This window comes from Sus scrofa, chromosome 8 (assembly GCF_054392235.1).
Source record: "Sus scrofa isolate SSC_HxYL_T2T_F1_AM1 chromosome 8, Sscrofa_HxYL_maternal_Yorkshire_Landrace_v2.0, whole genome shotgun sequence".
In the NCBI taxonomy this organism is placed as follows: domain Eukaryota; kingdom Metazoa; phylum Chordata; class Mammalia; order Artiodactyla; family Suidae; genus Sus; species Sus scrofa.
Genome location: NC_139390.1, coordinates 139946826 through 139962011, shown reverse-complemented (window position 1 = coordinate 139962011; position 15186 = coordinate 139946826). Strand labels below are relative to the sequence as shown.

Below are 15186 nucleotides of genomic sequence, written 5' to 3'. Positions count from 1 at the left end.
CAAAAAAAAAAAAAATAATGTATACCTTTGTGTATGTATATGATCTATATAAATACACACACAATATGTATCTGTATACATATATGTGTGTACATATATATGCTTATATTTTATATAAACAGGGTCCTATTGTAGATTCAGTTTTTTCTTTTTTCTTTTCTGTTTGCCTCTATCTTCTCTTCCTGACTCTCTACCAAATAGTTCTCCCAACCCCAGTGTAATAATCTACTGTGTTTTCTTCTGTATGTTATTATAATTATAAAAACATATGATAGATATGCATTGTATTTATTCAAATGCATTATTACAGAGCAACACTTTGTCATGGATTGTTTTACAAAATGGGATTACATTATTGCTTAGTCATGTGGATTTTACTACATAAAAAATGCTTTTAGCAATTTGTCTTGAATCCTTTCTCTACAAATTGCAAGGTGCCTATTCTTTCCATAAAAAAAAGAAGAGTCAGTTAATGGAGTTCTCGTCGTGGCTCAGTGGTTAACGAACCCAACTAGTATCCATGAGGATGCCAGTTTGATCCCTGACCTTGCTCAGTGGGTTAAGGATCTGGTGTGGCCATGAGCTGTGGTTCAGATTGCAGAGGTGGCTCGGATCTTTTGTTGCTGTGGCTGTGGTGTAGGCTGGCGGCTACAGCTCTGATTCAACCCCTGGCTTGGGAACCTCCATATGCCACGGGTATAGCCCTAAAAAACAAAACAAACAAACAAACAAAAAAACAAAACCACACAAAAAAAGTCAATTAAAATATTCCTGTGACAATTGTGTCATATAAATGAGAAGAGAGGGCTGAAGAATTACACACCACTTTTGAATATTCCTTGGTCAGTATCTCAGCAAAGAAGAACCCAAAGTTTAACAGTGCAGTTTGTACCTACTTTCAGACCAATTGCAGGGAAAGAGAGCCTTCATTGCTGTGTGTTTAAGTCTGGGGGCCTCTGCAGTGTTGTTAATAGTAGTAGAGCCTTGATCCAGGAGCAGAATGGCCCAGATTTTAGCTCCTACTCTACAGCTGACATGTTGCCTAGCCTTTGGCAAGTCATTCGATCGCTGAGGCAGCCTCATTTGTGGGTGGAAGGAAATTAGGAACCCAAATTTCCTAGTTTCTTGCTAGGATTGTGAGCCTCATTTAGGAAGATGTTAAGTTGTTACGTTCTCTCACTTGTCAGCAAGGGGTAACGTTTGTCACCTCGACACCGTGCATTATTGTTTTGGATCCTAGGATAGTGCAGTCCTTTGACTGTGATGTGATCTACAGAAGTTAGTTGTCCTTATTTTGTTCTCTCACACAATTGAAGGATGCAACAGACATATTTGAGTGACAGTTCAGCTCCCCACTGTGTAACATGGTGGCTGCGGGCCACATGTAGTCATTCAGCACTTGCAGTGTGGCCAGTCCAAATCGATAGGGGCTGTGAATATAAACACACACGGGATTTTTAAGACAGTATGAAAAAATGTAAAATGTCTTATTAATTGTTAATATCAATTGTACATTTAAATGACACTTTTTAGATATATAAAGTTAAATAAAATATTAAAGTTAATATCACCTGTTTTTTAATTAAAGTTGTATAGGTGTCAAGAGCCACTCAGCTGAAGGTATGACCTTAATGGGTATGTTTGTACCAGGTGAGCATGCTGCATACCTGCAGCTGACACCTGCTGGGACTTTGCCAGCCTACCGTGTTCCCCATGCCTGAGGGCTCCTGTGAGGTCATATTCAACGTAAGATCCAGTCCTCCCATTTCAGGTAGATGATTGAACATGTGTCATACTAAGGAGCTAGCAGCCTGTAAATACTCTGCTGTTCTTCTTTTCTTTTTTTTTTTTTTGTCTTTTGTCCCTTTAAGGCTGCACCCACAGCATATGGAAGTTCCCAGGCTAGGGCTCTAATCTAATCGGAGCTGTGGCTGCTGGCCTACACCAGAGCCACAGCAATGCCAGATCTGAGCCATGTCTGTGGCCTACACCACAGCTTACAGCAACGCTGGATCCTTAACCCACTGAGCGAGGCCAGGAATCGAACCTATAACCTCATGGCTCCTAGTCGGATTCGTTTCCTCTGTGCCATGATGGGAACTCCTCTGCTGTTTTTCTTTTTCTTTTCTTTTTTTTTTTTTTTGTCTTTTTGCTATTTCTTGGGCCGCTCCCGTGGCATGTGGAGATTCCCAGGCTAGGGGTCCAATCGGAGCTGTAGCCACAAGCCTACACCAGAGCCACAGCAACACAGGATCCGAGCCGTGTCTGCAACCTACACCACAGCTCACAGCAACGCCGGATCGTTAACCCACTGAGCAAGGGCAGGGACCGAACCCGCAACCTCATGGTTCCTAGTCGGATTTGTTAACCACTGCGCCACGACGGGAACTCCTCTGCTGTTTTTCTTAATTAGCTTTAATGGATTGGTTCCCCTAACAACTCTTTGTTTCTATCATAGGAATTCAGGATGGCTCACACATTCTGTCTAGTTCTTTTTTTTGATCATTCTGCCCAGACCTCAGCTCTAATTCCTGTCTAATTTCACCGTTCAGCCTTCATCTCTTTAGCTGAGACTTTCTTATCATGACCTTCTCTCAAATCCTGCATTAGCTGTGTCTCCCAAGCCTGCCTCCTCCTTGAATGGTGCAGTATCCCATCCCTGATGGCTGTGCGCTCACAGTCAGTAGTCTGGTTTCATCTCTTGAGTTGGATCCAAATGTTAGTGGACTTTGTTACTGTTGAGGCTGGGCTCGAACATGTATCTTGTCTTTTATTTACTAATATTTAACTTACCTGGTATTAAATTTTACAGTTACTATTCCATACTGGGTAGATTATCTTTCAGTAATGACACATTGACTAACTGGCTTCTCAATAAAGGAGGCAAATATGGTAAGATAATTTAAATAACCGTAAAGCAAACCTGTCAGGATAAATGCATTCAAAAGCACAAATTTATGTAGTTGTGCTAACTAACCTTATTGTGGTAATCATTTCACGATTTATTTGTACATCACATTGTCATATTGCACACCCTAAAATTACACAAAGTTATTTTCCAATAATATTTCAGTGAAGCTGGGAGAAAAATATGAAAGCATAAATCTTTGGAAGCTACACAGATATTCTAATTACATTGCCAATCCTCAAAGCATTACTTTGTAGTCACACTTTATAGAGTTCGATTTTTATGTTCTCTACCTTTGGTCTCTACTATTCCAAGGAGCACAATCCTAGGACATCAGAACACATGCACAGCAAGCCTATGAATGGCCCACAGCTAAGGGGGAGAACGCAGGTGGATGGCAGACCCAGCACTGCAAAGAATGAGGGCGGGCTGGAATGATGGGCCAAATCAAACAAAATTACATGTAATTGGGGGTAATTTTAAGGTCAGACTGGTGTCCAGAAGATGAACTACCTGAAATAAAAGGTGGAGAATGCAAGGTTTGGCCACCTTATAAGAGAAAAGGATTTAGGATCCCTCGTACTGAACTAGCTTAATAAAATGAGATTTCAGTTTCAGGGAGATGTGACTTTGCTCTCTATGAATAAACATACTTTCTAACCACAATGTTATCATAATTGTTCTTATCTTAGTTGTTTTGGCTTTGGAGCCAGAAAACGTGGAAAGGCCAGACGTATTTTACTTTATGTATGTTTATTATTAAAGTGGACTCTTTCTTGTGACATTGACAACTTAGTGAAAGATTCAAAAACATAAGAGGCTAATTGACTCATTCATGGTCTCCATATCTGTTTGGTAATTCATAACAACTTCAAAAGCAAATATGTTTAAGTTTAGACTTTGGAGTTCCTGTGCCAGGGCGCCGTGACTGTGTCAGCAGGCTTGGCCCCCGATTCGGAGGTTAGACCAACCGGTGGTGTCTCTCATTCAGCTGGGGTAGAGGAGTGTGACAGCTCTTCGTTGGCCTCAGTGACAAAGGTGGTGTAGGACACCGAGGTGGAGATCGAGGACTTCCAGCATGACGAGGACTCAGAGGCGTGTTTCTGTCTTCGCCTGTGTGGGGTTGTCACTGATGAGGATTTAGAGACTGGGGAAGGGGTGGCCGTGTGGCTGAGCTGCTCTCATTCTAACAGCGATTTATGACAAAGATCAGTCTCTGTGTGGAGAAACATCCCAGCCCCTCCACCAACAAAGAATTAGTAAATTGCTGAAGAAGACATTAGGAATCCAAATCCTGAACAGCTGGACAAACATCAAGGAGGAACAATCACATGCAGCTCAAGTGTGCCTTTACTGGCTTTTTCGGGGCCACCCGTTTTGTGGTTTGCGGTCCAACAGAACGTGGATCCTTTCCACTGACCTCCGAGCTCGTCTTCAGTCAAGGAATTGAGGTCACAGCAGGACACACCTGGATTCAGTGTTTGGAATTCTGAATTGGAAGTGTTCCTAATTTTCCATCTGAATTGAAAGGAAAACTTCACATTAGTGCTTGCTTTTTCTGTGTCATCTTTTTTTTTTTTTTTTTTTTTTTTTTGTCTTTTTAGGGCCGCACCTGTGGCATATGGAGGTTCCCAGGCTAGGGGTCCAGTTGGAGCTGTAGACACTGGTCTACACCACAGTCACAGCAACACCAGATCCTAGCTCTGTCTGCGACTTACACCATAGCTCACGGCAACGCTGGATCCTTAACCCACTGAGCAAGGCCAGGGATCAAACCTGCGTCCTCATGGATGCTAGTCAGATTCACTTCTTTTTTTTTGTCTTTTTGCTATTTCTTGGGCCGCTCCTGCGGCATATGGAGGTTCCCAGGCTAGGGGTCTGATCGGAGCTGTAGCTGCCGGCCTACGCCAGAGCCACAGCAACGCAGGATCCGAGCCGCGTCTGCGACCTACACCACAGCTCACAGCAACGCCAGAACCTTGACCCACTGAGCAAGGGCAGGGATCGAACCCGCAACTTCATGGTTTCTAGTCGGAGTTAACCACTGCACCACGACGGGAACTCCTGTATTTTATATCTTGCCGAGACCAGCTCAGCAGGTGAGGGCTAAAGAACGGGTGCTGTGGAACTTAAGAGAAAGTTAACATAAAGCAAGACACCGAGTTGTTCTCTTAATTGCAAGTTCATCTCCAGTGTCCTGCATTTGGACCCACCTCTTCTCATGATTTCTGATTTTAATGGTATAATTGTGCATGGATGATTTCGTATCTTTACTGTATATATACCTTTACTGGTGAGCCTTGTCATTTGTGGAATTTTTGTTTCCTGTTGCTGTCTTGTCTTTATTGCCTAGAGAAGTTCCTTTAGTATTTGTTGTAAGGCTAGTTTAGTGGTGCTGAATTCTCTCAGCTTTTGCTTATCTGTGAAGGTTTTGATTTCTCCTTCAAACCTGAATGAGAGCCTTGCTGGGTAGAGTCATCTTGGTTGGAGGTTTTTTCCTTTCATCATGTTTAGTATATCTTGCAATTTAGAGAACAACAACTTAAAAAAATCTCATATACATATAGACTAATATCAAAACTTCGGAATAACTGCAAACCAAAAATCTACAATTGATACTCAAACAAGGAATCTCTGGAGAAGAAATATATCTCATAGTAAATAAGTGCATAATCCATCAGGAAGGGGGTCATTTGACATCATTCTTGGAATGCTGAAGTCTTCTTACATCTGATTCTGATTTCCTCTCCAATCAAAGAATTTATGATAATTATAATTCAATAATGCAACTGTACAATTAAATAATACAGTTCTACAATTATATTATTAATAACCACTTCTCTCCATGGTACAATGTAAGGTCTATAATGTCTTGCTTATCACATCACCTAGAATGGTGTAATGCCTATATTGAATCAATAAGATGTAACCAATTGTGAAGACATATTTATATAATTATACTGTTTTTTAACCAATTTATGCATTTTATATTTTACTTATTTTCAGAGGGTGTATTATTTTTGTTATTCTTACCAGCAAAGTTATTCTTTTTATTATGCTATATAAAATATTTAATGGTATATAAGGCTTTCTTATTTATAAATTTTAGCTGCATAATATACATAATTTTAATATAATGCTAATTTTTACAGAAAAATTGAAATGTAATAGATAATGGTAAATAGTAAAGATGAAAGCCATACAAAATGGGATAAAGTATAGAATGAATTTCCTATTTGTCTCAGCATATTTTCCATTCCACTTCTCCAGAGGGAGTCACTTAATCTGTTTCTTAAGATCCATGATATAATAATCTGTGTGAATGTAATTGTGTTTAAATATATGTATTTTATTCTGTAAAAAAAAATAAATAAAATAAAATAAAAAAAAAGAATATACAAGGACCAAACCAGAAAAAAGAAAGTTGCTAATTTGAGCAGTCTTTCAGTAGGTTATGTAGGGCCATTAAAAATCAGCTAATCTTTTATGTTACAAGAAAACAATGACAATGGGAGTATAATTATGAGCCATTGCTAGGCTCTGACTTATTCTACAGCAGCACTGAATTTCATATATTCTCTTGGCCCCTCCAAGTCCATCTTATTGAGAATGCTCTGAAGGGAGGAGGCATCCCACCTGCGAAAAGTCATATAGGAAGATGCGAGTGGGGCCACAGAGCCCCCCGTAAGTCTGATTCTGCCTCAGCCTTAGTTTACCTGGCGTCCTGGATCCTGTTGCAGGATTCCAGGGCAGTCAAATAATTCCTGACAAACAGATTCAAAAGGTTTTACAACAGAATAACGTAAAACATAAAGATTGGTTTGAACGTTTTCACCGTCTAGAGAATATGGATTTCTCCCAGAAGTGTGTCTCTTTTTACCTTGTTATCACCATGTATAGAATACAGTGTAAAATATTTCTATCACTCAGCTTGAAAAGGGACCTAGCCAGGCTTGATGGACTTGGTGGGGAGGGCTCAGGGGTGGGGGGGGCTTGGGGACATGGCTGTGAGTTCTACAGGCCTGGACTAGACCATGGGTTATTCATGGACAGCATGAGGACTGGAAGAAAACATTAGACTACAGATTTTTAATGATGTCAAGAATATTCCATTGTTAAAGTAAGGCAGTTAAAAGTCCATGAACTACTCGGGAGTGTTGACATGTATAATAAATGGGAGGTAATTATGCTATTTCAGTGTCTAGGTCCCAAACGCTTCGATTTCTATATTGACCACCTTAGGGTGTTTCCATGAAATATTTGGAATGTCTTTACATGATTGAGTACACAACTTATTTTGTTAAGTTTTCTTTTACTATTACCAAGAATAAACAACAGTGGCCAATTAAAACAAAACAAAACAAAACAGAAAACAAGACACCGAGAGACATTTATCTTAAGTAAAGGTGGGACCAGGGGACTCAAGGTCTCAGGGACCAAGGGCACTGCCTCAAGAAACCACACTGCTTTTATTGTGCTCTTGAGGATGACGTCAAGCAAAAAGGGGGCTGTAGGTACAGGATAGTTTTGTTTTTTTTTTTGAAAGTTCTTTTATTATTTTAAAAGTCGCAGAGCTGGTAGATGGTTAAGCTTTTCTTCTGCCCTTTAGGCATTTAACAGTCATTAGCATTTGAGGAAGCTTGCGTTAACTATCTACGCACAGCATCTAGAGAATCACCATTGTGCTTCTGCAAAGGGCAGGCCTATCTGCGGCAACCCAGGGTGCCTAGGTTTGCACCTCGGTTCTCTTTGCTGATGCATATTCTGCTAAGGACTGCTCCTAACCCCTGGGGGCCAAGAGGTTCCTCTTTCTCTTCTTTTAACAGGACGTATCATGCTGTGCAAACGTCGAGCCAATCTGCACAGGTCCGTCGTCATGCCTAGACCCACACATTATGTCCTCATTCAGCTGACCCTATGAATAATTTATGCCTTTAGGTCTTTGTTCTTAAGCTGAAGTCGTTTCCCAGCACGGTGACTGTTTTTCAAGCAGGAATATGGGGTAAAGTAAAGCAGGACAAGATGGAGTTTTCAGCATAGAAAATAGAAGCAAAGAGGCTAAGAAAAGATTGTAGAAACGTGTCTCCCGACAGTACCTAATACCTTCATTATAAGGGCATCGTCTACCTCAAAGTCATTGGTGTCCTGAATAAAAAGGTATTTTATTTTTGAAAAAAATTACGTTATACTTTAATAGAAAGCCCAACAACTTTCCAGCGGCTACTACAAATAAAGATATATGACCAGAAGTAGATTTTAAAGACTTTGCAGGAATTCCTGTTGTGGTTTAGCAGGTTAAGAACCCCATATAATGTCCTTGAGGATGTGGGTTTGTCCCCTTGCCTTGCTCAGTGGGTTAAGGATCCAGTGCTGCCGTGCCTGTGGCTGCCAGCTGCAGCTCCAGTTCAGCCCCTGGCCTGGGACCTGCTGTATACTGCAGGTGTGACTGTAAAAAGAAAAAAAAAATACAGAGACTTTGCATTTTTATACTTTTGAATTTTTAGACAATTCATAGCCAGTTTCTGCCTTGCTTGGTGCTTCAGAGGAACCAAGCAACCAAGTTGGGTGGAGAGATGATACTGCTGTAGCTGTTGCAAACATTTACATCCTAAGGTCCTGTTAACCTTCTTTATTATGCTCCTTCCAAACAAACAAAGAAATAAACCCAGCTTTAGGGTGGTTCTCCCCCATCCCCACTTCTGACAGTTTGCTTAGGTGGTCTTTACATTGAACTCTCCTGGAAATTCTGAGATTGGCAGCACCTATTCTAACCCATTGACTTTGTATTTGGGCTTTTGAGGATGGTGATTCTAAGTCCATAGCTCAGCGCAATACAGTATTCTGTGTTGAGGAAAAACTGAATGATAAAGACAGGTTGGACTCTTCCGCTAGGACATGAAGTGAGGGAGCCTTTGGTTTCTCGGTTTTTATCTAAAAACTTGCCTTTGACAACCATTTGGCTCTCTTATTCAACCCGGAAGGCTAGGTGCCTGTCTGCGCTCCTGTCCTCTGCATTGGCCCTTTAACTTGGGCTGTGCATCCTTCCGTGCAGCAGAGCAGATGGCTTTTCTATCAGAGAAGATCTCCTGTCAGGGGCCAGTGAGGAATATATCACTATGTCAGTATTATCTGTATGTGATATTTTTTCTCCATAAAATAATACAACTTTAAGGTTTTAATTTGGCAGTGTTTAAGATATCTCTGTTGCAAGATTCTGAAGGGGGCAGGTACAAATCTCTATTAGTCACTTTTTCAAAGGTTATTTGAAAGCAGAGGCTAGAGAATCAGTTAGCAAAGAAGTGACACTTCAGGGCTTTGGAGGTAACCAGACCAGGTAAAGTGCGTTAAGGGTGGGATTCTAGCCAATCTCTTCACCTAAATTTTTCCAAGAACCGTTGAACGTGTTAACTTAGAAGACATAGGACTCATACAAACGGAAACTATACCTTAAGCTAATTTCTCAAAGGGAAAAGATTCTCTAATATGTGAATACACGTAGATTTTATTTTCGAATGAGAAACATATTTGCAGTAGTTTAAACTTTGAAAATAATTTATCACATGTAACGATATTTATGAAAGAAATAACTCCATCGGTCTTCTCTTCTTTGTTTGTGTTTTCACTGTTTTCTTACCACAAAGACTCAGATTATCATCACTCTAAGGTCTTTAGACTACCTGTGGCTGAAGATGAGCTGTGCAAATGCTGGGTATCTAAGTTTAAGAGGGAAGAGAAGGTGGTGCATGTGAGGAATGGCGACTTGGTCTACAGGCATCCTCTTTGTTGCCTGCTGTCCAGTTTTACCTGCCGTCACCTCCCTTAGAGGAAAATTCCCAGGGGTTGTCAGCAGATGAAGGAGTAACAGGGGAGCGTTTAAGGGCTCTCGGCCCAACCCTGTAGTCCTGGGGACCTCATCTTACTCCACTGTGCGACTTGGTCAGTTATGAAATATTTTACCTTTTGTATTGCCCAAGAAATCAGAGCGCGAGCTTCTCAGATGTGCCTGAAATATGGGCTAAAAAGAGGTTAACCTTAGATGTTGGATCATTGGACCAGGCTGGGTCATAGCTGTTATCTAGTCAAATCCTACGCATTTGTTTTTTTACGCCTACTTTATATTAATTTGCTTCTACCTTTTAGTGAAGTACCAAAAATAAGGGTGAAAATTCCAGTAGGTAATGCTGGTTCCCAGCAGAGGTGACTGTGTATTCTCTTCCTTCTTACCCTTACAGCCATGAGACCCTCAGCATCAATCTCATCATTTCAGGGAATATTCGACAGCTCCACACTTAAAACTAGTAGGGTTTCCTTATAAGAAAACAGGAACCTCGCCCCAGGATTCCTCAGGGGAGATCCTGGAAGACTTTAATTTTCTGAAATTCAGATTTACTCTGTTCTTTTAGAAACAGCACAGGCTCTGGGACCTGAGTACATGGGGTTGGATCTTATTTTGTAAATGAATAGCTGTGAGATCTTGAGCAAATTTTACTCTAGATATGTTAAGCAAAACAAATGTTTTCTGTTATAATTATTAAAATTAGGATGCTACTTGACATGGTCTCTTAGAATACTCAATTATTCTTTGAAAATTGATGTAAAGATACAGTAGGTAATTCCATTTCTCTCTCAAAAAAGTTAGACCGACGTGGATTGTCTCCATAAGTTATTAATTTTTTTTAGCATTATCCCACTGTTGGAGTGGCTGAATGAATATTCCTCTTACCTTCGAGATTCTTCAGGTTGATGCCTTTAATTCCCTTCTCTTAAGGAGAAAACAAAGCTGACGGTTATTATTTTTGAAAACTTCCACAACGAAGTCTTAGGATGGCGATTGTCGTGCTCCCATTGAGTGTAATATGCTAAAAGGGAATACAAATCTGCTGTGACAACCAAGGCCCAATTTACCTTTCAGAGCGCTTTTATGAATTCCACAAAATTACAAAGACCGCAGCGTATTCTGTCCAAAGATGCATTGAAAGTCTACGAAGGGATTTCTTGAGGCCTGCAGTTTGAAGCAATTTGAAGAGCTTTTCCTTAAATTCTTTACATATTTTTATAAGAATAGAGAGAATACTAATTTCAATGTGTGTGACGTACTTGAAAAACCCGGAGAAGGTAGAAAGTTTCTCATGCACAGCTTTGACGATACTTGACACCCAGTGTTTCCAATTATTCTATCTCTTAGCCCAAATGCTCTGTGAACATATGTGTAATTTGGAATCTTCTCTATCTGTATTTGTATAATTTTCTTTCGAGTTTTTTTTTAGTTTGTGGCATTTTTTCTCATTTTGTATCACTTGGTGCAGCCAGAGCCTGGGCTTAATCATGAATGCTAATAACCTCTTATTTCGCTTCCCTGTGTTACCTCTGAAGCGAGGGGGCTCATCGCTCAGGCTGCAGTGACGACTGCCCTAATTCTAGCCATGTGTGTTCTTTGATAACTCTGAAACCTCAAGTGAAGGTATCTTCTGAAGCCTGACGGTGTCCTTAATGACGTTACCAGGATTGGGGATCAAAGACAAAGATCTGATCATCAGTGTGTTTTGTTTTTTTTTTTAACTTTTTAGGGCAGCTCCTGTGGCATATGGAGGTTCCCAGGCTAGGGGTGGAATCGTCGAATCAGAGATGCAGCTGCTGGCCTCCACCACAGCCACAGCCACCCCAGATCCAAGCCACGTTTCTGACCACAACTCATGGCAACACCAGATCCTTAACCCGCTGAGTGAAGCCAGGGATCGAACCCTCATCCTTATGGATCCTAATTGGGTTCATTAACTGCTGAGTCTCGAGGGGAACTCCCACAGTGTAGTTGACATGAAATTATTTCTCGTGTCTGGGATTTCAGATCAGTTTTTCTCCATGACTTCGGTAAAAAGTTCTGAGGCGGTGAGAGTAGGCTAGCGGCTGTGTTTTTACTTGTTATCTAAGAGTTAGCATCTGTGCCACCTGGCCATATTAAAAAATGCATTTCCCCAGTGTTGCTCAAAGTGCTCGTAAAATCAGTGCCTTTTAATGCCTGTATGCTACTCATTGATTCAGGAATCACTCATACATCAGAAACAAGCTGGTATTTTTTTTTTTTTTTTTTTTTTAGGGAGGTAAATGCTTATATTCTTTTCTTTCTTTGTCTTTCTTTTTGCTATTTCTTTGGGCCACTCCCGCGGCATATGGAGGTTCCCAGGCTAGGGGTGGAATCGGAGCTGTAGCCACCGGCCTACGCCAGAGCCACAGCAACGCGGGATCCAAGCCGCGTCTGCAACCTACACCACAGCTCACGGCAACGCCGGATCGTTAACCCACTGAGCAAGGGCAGGGACCGAACCCGCAACCTCATGGTTCCTAGTCGGATTCGTTAACCACTGCACCACGACGGGAACTCCAAAGCTGGTATTTTTTCAGAGGCTGTTCTGTATAGTAGAGAAGGCACAGGCAGTCAGTCACTTATCGTTAGTATGGTTTTTTAACAATTGACTTGCACCTCGGTTTTTTTCATATTTGAGATGGGAAGGTGTTCTTCTCACAAGTTTGGTGGCTACGTGGGGTCCTCAAGGCCCGAGGTCGTGCTTGGGACGGAGGACTTCTTTCCCGAGTTGCGTCGTGATTACTGGCTTGATGTGCTGCGGTCTGTTACCGTCGTCAGGCCTCCTTGTCTCCGCCACCAGCACCACCATCACCCCTGCCTGGAAAAGCACTGTTCGTCTCTACCCTTCCTCCCCGCGGGAGAACCGAACACGACAGCAAAACCCAAGTGGTTCATGCTGGATTCGCCCGAAAGCTTTAGGCTCAGCTGTCAGACCTCTTGTCACAGGGCCTAGGACGGCTAATAGGAATAGACATCGCCACTAGAATTGCTTCTCCTTGTTTTATTTATCCTAAGGGCCTTTCTTAGAAGCTCGTAAAGTGTGTTCATCACACACACACACACACACACACACACACACACACACCCCTTCTTGGCCTGTCATTTAAAGTTGAACTCGTAGAGTTCCCTGGTGGCTCAGTGGATTAAGAATCCCGCATTGTCCCTGCTGTGGCATGGGCTCAGTCCCCGCCTGGGGAACTTCTGCATGCTGTGGACACAGCCAAAAAAATAGTTATCACCATACTGAAGGCTATCTAGTTTAAAAAAAAAAAAATTGAGCTTGTGCCTCTGAGAAGCTCTCCTGCTACAGACAATGTTTGGAAACTGTCCTGAATAATTGGCTCTCATCCTGGAGAAAATAATTCCGTATTTCAGGAAAAATGGTTTAAATCTTAGGTCTGTGTGTCCTCAATTATAAACTGATCTGTCTGTTGAATGGTCATGCAAACCTCAGAGGAGATTTATTATGATGAAGCGAACTCTGTTCTCATTGAAAACGGAAGCGTTTCCAAACTGCTTTCCACAAGACGATGAGCTGGGGTGATGGATATTTTGGCGGAAGGCCAGGGAGGTAATGTGCCGTTTTCATCACGTCATGTCAAGAGAACCTGCTGTCCCCGTGACCTGTTACTGTTGGTGTGGACATTGATGGCATGTCCCGTGTAGGATTTTTCAGGTTTATCCCCTGCAAAGTTGCTCCTTGCTCATCCCCCTTTCATCCGGTCGTCCTCAAAGAAAATCACTACGTGCAGCCAATATGTAAGGTGGGGAAGCTTATGCTCCACCTGCTGGAGGGCAGAGTATCTATATATATTATTTGGAATTTTTCTGCATGGGAACTTGTCTATTCCCCCCATTCATTTGTTTATTGCATTGTTTACTCATATGGGTGTGGACTGGTGGATACGATATGAGTGTTTATTTGGAAATAGAAGACTCAGAAAAAAGCAGACATTAAGAAATACCTAGTTAAATTTTTAAAAAAAATTAAGTATAGTTCATTTACAATATCATTTTAGTTTTAGGTGTAGAAGGAGTTATTTATTCTTTTTCAGAATCTTTTCTCTTATAGTTTATTATAAGATAGTGAGGATAGTTCCCTGTGCTATACAGTGGGTCCTTGTTGGTTGTCTATTTTATATATAGTAGGGTGTACATTTTAATCCCAACTTAATTTCTCTTTCCCCCATCTTCCTTTCCCCTTTGGCAGGCATGAGTTTGTTTTCTATGTCTGTGAATCTCTTTCTGATTTGGAAATAAGTTCATTTGTATTTTTTTTTAAGATTCCACATATAAGTGGTATCCTATGAAGTTTGTCTTTTTCTGTCAGGCTTACTTCACGTAGTATGATAATCTCCAGGTCCATCCATGTTGCTGAAAAATACCTGGTTGTTTTTACTGCAAGAGACTCTCGTTTTAAGTACTAGGGAGCAAAAGTTCAGAACTATTCTTTTTTCTTCCCTACTAGTTAGGCTGATGTGTATTGGTAATTTCCATAATTTTATAAAACTTAAAATATATGAAGGAGTTAGGACTTATGTTTTAAAATAAAATATATGTGTCTGAGGAATCTTCTCCTTAGACACTGACTGTCATAAAATATTGGCAGCAAAAGACAGCAGAATATAGCACAATATAATTTGTGTCAAAGCCATTGATGTTATCTTAGCAAAGCTGGTAAGAAGTTTTGTACATTACCGGGTACCGTAGATATTTCAAAGCAGGGACAATTTGTTTCACTGCTTCTGACAAGAAGTCTAGTAATTACTGCATAATTTTCTTTTTGAGTTAATTCTCTTCTTAAAAGGGAGACTTATATTTCTAACTTCATATTTTCTATATCAAATTGGGGACTTCTGCCATGCAGATTCCACAGTGATGACCAAGAGTAATTGTATTTGTTCCCAATCTGGTTTATGCTGGCTAAACTTGTGTTTCTAAGGTCCATACTTAAATATTATAAAAATCTACCTGAATGTATTACAATAATAGTTGTTGCTATGAAAACTGAACTTGACACCATGGAAAGACTTGCTAAATGTAATTTATTGAATTAGATCAAAGATTGAGCTGGGTAAAAGATTGAGAGGAAAACTGTAAAATGAACTTATAATTCATGAATCGTAAATAATTTATGAATTCAGGTTACTTAGCAAGTATTTAACTTTTTATACTGTTTAAAAAAGCCTCAAATTGGAGTAAGAATATTTTTTACTTTAAAAATACATGCCTACACAGAAAAGTTCATTGAAAGTATCAATATTTTAAAATTTATTGACTATAAAATGCAATTTTGAAGAGGATTGTAGGCACTTTTGTGGGGGAAAACACAGTAAGACAAATAAACCAGTAAAAGCATACTAGAAAAATTATATCAGTCAGGAAAATACCAGGAGTTCCCGTCGCGGCTCAGTGG

The 15186-nt window shown here is 40.6% G+C and overlaps 1 protein-coding gene and 1 pseudogene across 13 annotated transcripts in view; both read left to right on the top strand.

Moving 5' to 3' along the window:
* ARHGAP24 (Rho GTPase activating protein 24) overlaps positions 1–15186 on the top strand; it is an 826886-nt gene that overhangs the window by 55862 nt on the left and 755838 nt on the right. The window lies entirely within an intron of this gene.
* LOC110261966 (diphthamide biosynthesis protein 3-like) lies at positions 1714–4179 on the top strand (annotated as a pseudogene).